The sequence below is a fragment of the Mytilus californianus genome, unplaced genomic scaffold (genome assembly GCF_021869535.1).
Source record: "Mytilus californianus isolate M0D057914Y unplaced genomic scaffold, xbMytCali1.0.p SCAF_1, whole genome shotgun sequence".
NCBI lineage: Eukaryota > Metazoa > Mollusca > Bivalvia > Mytilida > Mytilidae > Mytilus > Mytilus californianus.
Window position 1 is genome coordinate 55,169,075 of NW_026262581.1, and position 10,543 is coordinate 55,179,617.

Consider the following 10,543-nt stretch of genomic DNA (forward strand, 5'->3'; position numbering starts at 1 on the left):
TATTTTTCGTGTTAACATTGTTTAGAGCTTTGTATGGTGTTGTATATTTCTAATGAAGGTATGGATAATTGTGCACTTCATTGTTAAATTTACATATACTATTGATGCAATTGAAAAAATCCGAGTTTAAATATTGCCTACTCTAAAACTTTTATCATGCTTGCCTTTGGTTTTTTTTTTGTTTTTTCATTCGGAACACCTCTTTATTAAATAATTCAAATGAGTTACAAAACGTTTTACAAAATACCTTTTCTTTTGGTAGTTACCAGTTAAAGTTTCGGTAATTTAGGTATTTCCATAATAACTTATGGTAAATTGGTCAACCGAAGTATAAATAGAGCGGATAATTCAAATAAGTCTTTAGCACAATTTTTCCATGGGCAAGAAGCTCGCTAATACCAAGCTTTTTTTATAAGTATAGGTAACAGTTACCAGACCAAACAGCATCAGATTTATCAAGCAGACGACACTTTCCATTTCTGAGGAGACAAGGCCCGTATGAATTGGGTTTGTTAATTTCTCTACAAGCTAAATAATGTTATAAATTAACCTGTATGTCCAATCTATTGGTGGAGGTTGCCATCTCTTACCAGCCAAGTAGTCAGCACTTCTGTGTTGAATGATTTATCATTAATATGGTCATAATTATAAATTTACTGTTTACAAAACTTAGCATTTTTTGAAATACTTCAGATTTTTTCCCATAGGAGTAGATAACCCTATCTGTATTTGGCAAAGCCTTTCGGAATTTCGGATCCTCAACTTTGTACTTTATTTGGCCTTTTATCTTTTTTGATTCGAACGTCACTAATGAGTAGTTTGTAGACGAACCGCGCGTCTGGCGTACAAAATTTGAAGCCTGCTATATATGACGAGTTTATTTATAACAACTGGGTCGATGCTACTGCTGGTGGAGGCTTCCTCCCCGAGGGTATCACCAGCCCAGTTAAATTTTGTTCATATACGTATTGTTGATTTTTAAATGTATCTTAAAGTTAATATAAGTTGATTTTATTACGAGTTTGTTATTCATACAAATATAAAGGTGCATTCAATAACAGTTTTTTTTACGTGACGTCATTATGTAATAGGTTATATGCAATGGGACCCAAAATGCAGGAGTCAGATGGTGTTGATGAATGGAATATAAAATCACGTTTTCTTCATCAAATATATCTTGGATAGAAACGTTTCTTTCCAAATTATTAAAAAAGTTGTTTCTCAGTTCCCTATTTAATTCACAATCTAAGAAAACATATTTTTCATCCTTTAATATGTTACATTTAAGGCATAGTCTCTGCTCTATAGAAATATTTGAATGTCTTCCTTTTTCTATATTTAGATAATGGTCACTTATGCTTAGTTTTGTTATTAATTTTCTATATGTAAAGTTTGGTGTTCTTAAAATTATCTTCAAAATATAAATTTTGTTTAAGGTTCTTATATAGATAAAGATTACTTTTTTCATAAATTTTTTGCATCTTATGAATCAAATTTTTAAAGTGGTTTTAAGTATTTTTATTAAATAATCTTTAAATAAATTCTTTATTTTTAGGTCTGAAATAGTATCTTGTTGGATTTGTGTATTATCTAATATAAGGTCACATAGGGTATATTTTGCATAGGTATACCAGGAGTATACTTCTATGTCTAAATTTCTACTACGCATGTCAGCTTTCACCAAAAGAGGATTAATTTACAACATTCAATGTATTCTGGCCATATAATTGCGCTGTATGCTTACAATGGTATCCAAATTACTCAGGGTTTTTAACATAATAAAACATAAAACAATCAAAAAGTCAAAATCTAACAATGACCGACTAAATCCACACAGTTAACCTACTAAAGAAATTCTAATATGACATATTCAACAAATCAATATTTCATTCATTTCTTCAACAAAAATAAAAAAATACACATTTCTTGACCATATATATGTGGTCACGGGAAGATAATCAAACCCTTCAATTTCAAATTTGTAAATCACACACAAAACAATGAAGAAATAAAATAATTACATTAAATTAAAAGTAGCTAGTATTTCATTTGCACTTGACAATTTTATTAAATTTTTTCCCCAACTTGTGTAAACTAGAAAGGTTTCACATTATTAATTCAATCATGACACCATGTCGAAATTCGTGAAGTCACTTATAAATGACCAGATAAGTTCACTTTCAACAGGAAACATTCAAAATGCCTGTCAAAGATTGCAGAAAAAAAAAAACTGAAAAGAAGAAACAGTAATTTAACAAAGGTTACACAAATTGGAATAACAATTTGCAGTTTCAACCAGATGCTGAAGCAGAACTTCCAAGTGTTGTAAATCACAGCGCCAGTCGACCTGAAATAGACATTTGCAAAGCTGCAGTGGCTCAGTATAACGTGCGGAGAATAAGTTGCAAACAAAACTCCGGTCTCGTCATTGATTTAAGGAGGGAATAGAAGAAAAAGAGAGTTCTTCAGAAAACATCATCGTAATTTTTTTCAAAACTGAAGGATTTTATTAAACAAATGTCTTATCACACAGGTGCAGGAACGAATCAACGGTCGATATTGTTATTTCAAAGCGCATGGGAATATGCATTTCTCGCGTGCCATTTGTGAGAGATGCTATTTTGAAACTATGTCATGTAAAGTTTATACGAAATGCCAAAAGAAGCAAGAGACCAGCTGCTAAGTACCTCCATGAAACAATGATGCTTGCTGTGTTAACAACAAAAATGGGAGGATCACATTTACAAATGGCCCTAGCATGCTTAAATATTAGGGTGCCAAGTATGTAGCTGATATCTACAAATATAAATAAACAAGGTGATAAAATGATTGAATGAAGAGGCAATGCTAGTAAATCAGAAATTTGTACAAGAATTCAATAACTGTCTCAGAAAAGAAAATGAAGTTGATGTGAAAACTGACACAGCTTATAACAACAGGAACCAAGTTGGAAATGAGCCTAGGACACAGTCCTTTTGCCCACTGATTAAAAAAAAAATGCTGGATTAAATCAACTTATGACAATGTCAACTGCAAACAAAGTGATGCAAGCGTGAGAGAATTTGAAAAAAAACTCCATTTGGTACTTTTAATTTTTTGTACATCGAATGCGCACTGTTCAAAAGTATGTAAAATGTTAATTTTTCTAAATTACCACCCGGTTATGACAGAGACTTTTTTTCGGTAACAATTGGCTACTTGCATTAGATCAAGAGTAGAGCTCGAGTTAGCAAAAATTAGTTCATATTAAACATAATTTTGAAAATTTAGCAGTCACCAATTAAAAATATTGTTTCTCGTTTTATCGGAAAACATGCAAATTGTAAAGAAAATTCTGCAGTCTGCTGTGCACATTTGGACAGCTACGATACCAAATTCTTGCCGTTTATTTGCGGAAGACAAAAAAAAAATAGAATCTGCATTAAATAAGTCTCTTTCTCTAAACGTTATAAATAAAATTTCTAGTCTTCACACAACAAATCAAAGTGAGAAAATTTTCAAATGAAGAACAGCAATATCTGAAGTAAAAACTCTTCGATTTAATAATATTAATGTCTGTTATATCTGATAAGGAACAACAAACGCAGATGGATATGGTATTCTAAGACCAACTATGTTTATAGGCAAAAAGCTAAATTTCACTGTGCATCGCCTTCAATACTTTATGGCTAATAATTGGAAATTTTCTCATATCAGTCACCATGTATCACATTTATGCCACAGAAAGAACCATGTGAATATCGATCATTTATCCTTTAAACCTGTTAAGGTAAATATTGAAAGAAACCAGTGTAAACCTATTGGGACATGTCAGGAACATAATGGTTTTAAAAAATGTATATGTTGAGTTAAGAAAAGAATAAACAGTCCAATTGGTTTCACATTTTAATTGTTTACATTGATTCTGGAGTTATTGATTTCGTTTATATTATTACAACCGCTACTATAAATTGAACCTAGTTTTACTCTTCGGTTCAGTCTATTATAATTTGCCATACAATTTAGAATTTTATATTTTGATGTAGAACTTCTTTCTTTGAGAATAATAAAGAGCGATGAAATCTTTTCGTATCATAAACATTAAAGAACGAATAAAAAAAACCTTAAAACATAACACCTTGGACCCCCTGTACCAATTACCTTGGCACAAATTTGAGGTTTCTTAAATATGTAATTAAAGAGCTTGTCCGGCTTTTTTACGTTTCAGTGAACGTTCGCCTGATCCAAGATGAGCTATCTTACCTGAAAAGTAAAAGTGTTTTTTGCAACAGGTGAAAATCAGATGTTTATGGAGTTGACTTCCATAATATAAAGTCACTTGTTTTTCGGGCAAAGTACTTCACATAACAGTTTTAAATGACACCCATTATTTTTGAAAAAAGGACTTGGAAGAAATTATACAGAATAGCTGTTTAATGAAATGCAGTTAAAAGGATGAAAGGAATGGTATTATTTTGCTATTCTGCTATGATAAATTTCTTGTTTTTATGAAAAGTAAAAAGTGTTTTTTTTTTAAATCTTATCGTTAAACAACTGCTAAAGTAATAACTATTTGCAAAAACATTTATTTTTTATTAAAACTTCAATATATGATTTTCATCATAAATACAAAAAAATATAATTTTTTCATCAGGTGTATATAAATAAAAGGGAAGTCCGTCAAAATTAAACTCTCACTTGGGAAATACCTATTATTTTTTATACGAAACTGCACCCTTAATGCGGACAGTTACCATAAATATAACAACACTCTTTACAGGCCATAAACTTATACTCCAATCCACCCTTTATATCTAAGGTGTTACCCTCAATGTTGGCTCAATGTTACTATTAAAACCAAAGAATTTAGCCTTAAGCTGCAGAATCGATGGCATGTGGGGTGCCAAGAATAAAGTTTTGCATCATGATAGGTTTAAACCGTTCTAAAGGGAATTCAGGTTTAAACCGTTCTAACGGGAATTCCCCAGCTGGTTGTAGCCATGTAGCAGATAATTACTATTTATGTGAGTCTATTTAAAGTATGTGTATAACTGATAATATAGGTTCTAGCTTGATATATTTTACGTATAATGGAAATAGGTTTCAAAATGTGATGCCCACTTAGGTGTGATGATGAATATGCTAAGAACAGTTGTATCGTTTACAGTATACCAACGCCAGAAGTGTCCTGTGGGCTCCCTTTGAGCAGTGCGGTAATCTTCTCATGAGGAAAAAGTCTATGGACCCCAGAAGGTGTGTCCGTTTGCTGGATGTAGCGTGTCATTCCTAAGACAGAAGCCAGATAGAATGCACTGTCACATCCAGTGCGTGCATCTTGTGTCGAGGAGAGGATCACCTGTCGGCCAGTACTTTACCAACAGCAGAAATGTATTGAGTTTGAGGCAGCGTCCTGAAGTTAGTTCTACCAGGGTTCAAGCTGTTGAGGGGGGGGGGGGGGCTACCTTAGGTTGAATACCGAGTTCGAGAAGTCCTTCTTCAGCCCTCTCAATGTGGTTCTTATCTTCGATGGATAACAAGACAATGTTTTCCGGCTTGAAAGAGCCTGTTGTTGAACTGGTGGAATGATTGCTTAGTATGTCAACCTTGGATGCTGCAGTTTTTTGTCCATGTGTTGGCTGAGGTTACCAGTGTATGGATATTCACCATTTCACGTCTATCCTCTGGGATATGTGCACCTATTGTTCCGTCTTTATCCTGTCACGTCTTCTGTTGTTTCGTCTGTATATTGTCTTCCCGATCCTGTGATGGCTACAGAAGATCCATCTGAGACCAATCTTCCTGTTTCGGACACCCCAGTACGGATTTCGTGGCTGCCATGATTCCAGATTTCCCAGAAGTCCCTCAAAATTGGCAGCTGAAAAGTTTAAACGTGCCAAAAAGTACTTGCTACAAAATCAGTTAATAGAATAATATATGATTTTGAGATTAAGGATGTCTTTTTTTTTTTTTGCGGGGGCACCATCATCGTATGTTACCTCCTGCCCGGCACAAGAGACATCAGAAACATCAATTTGGTAACCTAAAATAGGAGCCACCGCTTTGTTCCACTAGGGTTTGCCTGCATGCAGAAATTAAAGAGAACAACATTACCGGACGGAATCGTGTATGAACTGACATCTACTTGTCTCTGATCCTGAATATAAAGAGATTCGAACAACAGAAACCCATACTCTTTCTACGGAAACGTGTGAGTTTGGTGTTTGTTGAAGACCAAACTTGGAATAAGGATACTAGTAGTTTGGGTAAGATTATATTATGTTAGACATGACAACATGAAATAATACTTTACTATTGTTTGTCTTATATTTACAACATACTGTGTAGCTAAAGTTGTCATATATAAACACTTGTGATAAGGACACTAAGTACAAAATCCAACGTTGAACTTTCATGGTAGCCATCGGGTGGGTTGAGATCGCGTCCTTAATCCTGATGATAAATTCAAACCATCAACAAGAAGATATTTAGTGGACTCTCTACTAGTGATTTGTGCATCATGAAACCACAAAAGACATAACTTATACTCGTAATTGTATTAGAAATTGTAAAACACAAGGCATATTTTAAAGAAGAGTATTGTTCATGTGTCGATATATTAATTATAAATTTCTCATTGTTAAATGTATTAAGGTAGCATGTTTACTATCGGTTTTATTATAATGCTAGCAAATGTTATTATAATTTTAGCTTGCATTTTAAATTTGTTATAACATAGAGACTGTTACTCTTAATGTCTGTGTGTGTGCCGTGGTCGGGATGACCACTTTGTGCAACATTAATCATAAGTAATTTATGTAATGACCAATTTGAGTGTGCTGATATTATTTGTCGCCAGCTTTGCAAATTTGACAATGAATTATGGAGGTGAATAAGTAAATTTTATTGTATATTTACAAAGTTTTCTTTCACTTTGTTTTTACCGGGAACCGGAAGCTAAATATATTGTTCAGAAAGATTTAATAAAATTTTTAGACGTATAATTATATTCGAGTATGTTTCAAGTATGTTGATAAATATAAAATGATTGGTTGCTGGACGACCTGTGACAAATATTTCATGCATTTTCAGGACGAGAACAAATTAGCAATATATACAATAAGTAGGTTTGTAATAGAGGACGTCTGGGATGAAAGTGTGTGTGAGGGGAATATGGATTGCTATTACTAAATGCGGGTATATTGGATACGGACCTTAATTTTGTCTAGCAACAGTTGTTGCAAGGGTTCTTAACGTGCAGAGAGCGTAGCACTCTCTCTACACGAGGAATCGGGTTTAACGTCCTCATTCTAACCGGAAATGACTGCGTACTTGTACATCCCGCATAGCCAAACAGACCCCCTAATTGGCAAGGGTTTTACTGCCGGTCGGAAAACCAAGAGTGACCATATTTCTATTCCTCTGTCAGCCTTGGTGGCGATAGATATTAAAGGATATTTAATGTAAATTAGAGAAATTACTCTGTAGTACCTACTTTTGCACCAACGTTGCGCATCTTATTCAGTAAACGTGGTTATATCAGAATAATTTGCCTTATAAGGAAGTTTCGATATTAACTTTTAACCTTAATTTTGAATTTCATGCAAGATCTTAATAAGTTTTTAGCTTTGACAGGAAATTCGTAGTGAAAATAGATTACGAAATGTGATGCCCACTTTTATCTTTCAAATGAATATGTCCAAAGTTGTATGTTTACAGTATACCAATGCCAAAAGTGTACTGTGGGCTTCCTTTTAGCAGTGCAGTAATCTTCTCACGAGGAAAAGTCCATGGACCACAGAAGGTGTGTCCGTTTGCTGGATGTGGCGTGTCCTTCCCAAGACGAAAGCCTTGTGCCGAGGAGGGGTTAAAACTTGAGGTAAACTTGCGACTGTTAACTCGTTACATGTTTTCAAATAAATGCCAGTATCGTAAATAAAAATTTTAAATTTTATTCAGTAGTGTGTTTAAATTCATAACAATGCAATGAAGACAAATAATAGTTCTATCTTGATAAACGTATAAAAGAACATGTAATCCGTCTTACTACACTCAAAGTGGGCTGAGCGTCGATAGAAAAAATGACTTGTTCGGTGTGAGCCAAGGCTCTGTGTTGAATTCCGACCTATAATGGTTAATTTTTACAAATTGTGACTTGGATGGAGAGTTGTCTCATTGGCACTCATACCATATCTTCTTATATCTATTAGATAAGTAGGTTGTTTGTGTAAAGCTGTGTTGACTGTTTTGATGCAGTATTATTCATATTGGGCGTTTGGTTTGTCAAATTATTTTGGTCAGTGATTAGTTCCCGTGTGTTTCCGTCTTGTAATATGGTTGTCTAGGTTGGTAAAAAGGTCCTCACCGGATGCCGAACACATTACAATAGGGTTGGTCTATGTAGAACCATTTCAACGCCATGACAAGAGTTATTTCAAGAGTTATTGCTTACTTTGTAATGAGATTATTAGAAACAATATAGTAATGAAATAAACACTTTATAACTTGCATATGTCCGAAGCGCTTTTCTGGATTTACCTTTATCAAGAACGCTCAAGCCAAAATATTTGTAATTCAGGGATGCATAAAAAACCTTGCAGTTTTATGAGCTATATGACCACAAGGGACTTAACAGAATAGCCAGATTCCTGCAAGGTCAACTCTGCCTTGAGCAGTTGGAACTTTAGTTTCTTGATAATTTCTTAATCTACAAATATGAAATTTTAAATTAGTACATGTATATGTTATAAATTATTTCATTGATAGGCTGATGATATCAGGGTCACTCCACCAGCAGCGATATCGACCCAGGTAAAGAAAATGAGACATCAATGGTATAATGTATAACGTCTCATGAACAGTGCAACCGTTAGTGGTATAATGTTCCTGTTTTCGTAGTTTTTTCAGATATCATTGGCTATCCTCCCAGTTACCACGATCTGCATATATAATGTGTCTGTCCAAAGCAAGAACCTCGTTTCATATTAGCTTTGTTTATTTCAAAGTAAAATTGAGAATGGAAATGGTGAATGTGTCAAAGAGACAACAATCCGACCAAAGAGCAGAAAACAGCCGAAGGCCACCAATGGGTCTTCATGTTTGCCATTTAAAGAAATGTTGGTTTATAAAGGATATTTGGTAGTTTCGGTTAAATTTATGCATACTTTGTCTTGAACTCAATGGTTCATATGGGAAAAGAAATATGATTATACCCGTCTGGCTTCAATGCCTTTGTTAAAGTGGGGCCCGTTTATCTGTGCAAGATGTATAAATACGCAGCAACGTCAAATACAATACCTCATGTAGAGTAAGTGCAAAGCTCTCTGCACGTGAAATACTCTTGTAACAAGAATCTGCTGGGTCCGAGGTGGATTGATCCACGATAGAAATTTACCCCTATCCAATATACTTTCTCAATTAGCAGTGTAATTTCTCCGCCATTCATCCTGGTCAATCTACCTTATTACATAACCTTGTGTGTATTAATTCTACATATGAATATGCATGGCATAATTGCCCCTGAACGTTATGTAAACTCTAATCAAGTGATTTAGAGTTTGATATATGGTATAGACACTTTTAATAGTTGAAGACCATATATTGCTCGTCAAATCTCTTATATAGTTTAATTGTATCGTTGGGTGTCTGTCTAATAAGAGGAGTTCACCCTTTATTCCAGTCATTCATATATTTAAGTCTTATTATATGGAATTGAGGAAAATTTAGAAAGATATAATTTAGGATGTGTTGTCACTTGATAAGTTGATGGATACGATAGGATGTTGTAAAGGTGTTTTGGTGAGTAATCGATATATGAACATTCATCACTATATAGTGTTAAATTAAAAAAAAAGTACATCCTCTAAATTCCATCGATTGTTTTTATTTGATTGCTTTCAAATTTACTTAATAATGCCACAATTAAAGAAGTATATTTCAATCTGTCCTAAACTAAACTAAGGAATCACAAATAAAATGTATGATGATTGAACGTTACGAATCATACAAAGGACAAACATAACAATATTAGGAAATTATAATTACACAAGTTGTAAACATGCATCTTTGGTATAAATGAAGTTGAAATGAATCAAACATTACCTGACGATACAATTTGTTCTTACCCTGATTATTAACATAAGTCTGGAAGGGGAACTGTAGGTTGCTTGTCACCAGTGGGGGGAGGTAGACTGGGCTATAGTATATGGTAACTTTTCCGATCCATGAGTTAAACTATTGCTAAAGATGAGCGGGATGTATGAATACAGTGATGTCAGTCTGAACGATGCAATTAAATCCGATGCAGGGAGATTGCCAGAATCTTTGATGAGTCTATATGTGGTTTAATTCAAGACACAATTCTTCTCGCTATGCAACATTGTTGTTTGATTGCCAAAATTTAGAAGTATAACCACACTTTACAAAGATCGGTTTATTTTGCCTGCCCTATGCAACATCCTCGTTACTGGTTGGCTTTCTTATGTATAAGAGTTTTGCAAATAAATGTTTGTTTTGATTTTTTTTACAGAATGTTCGGGAATTTTTATTTGATTTTTCATAATTTGTC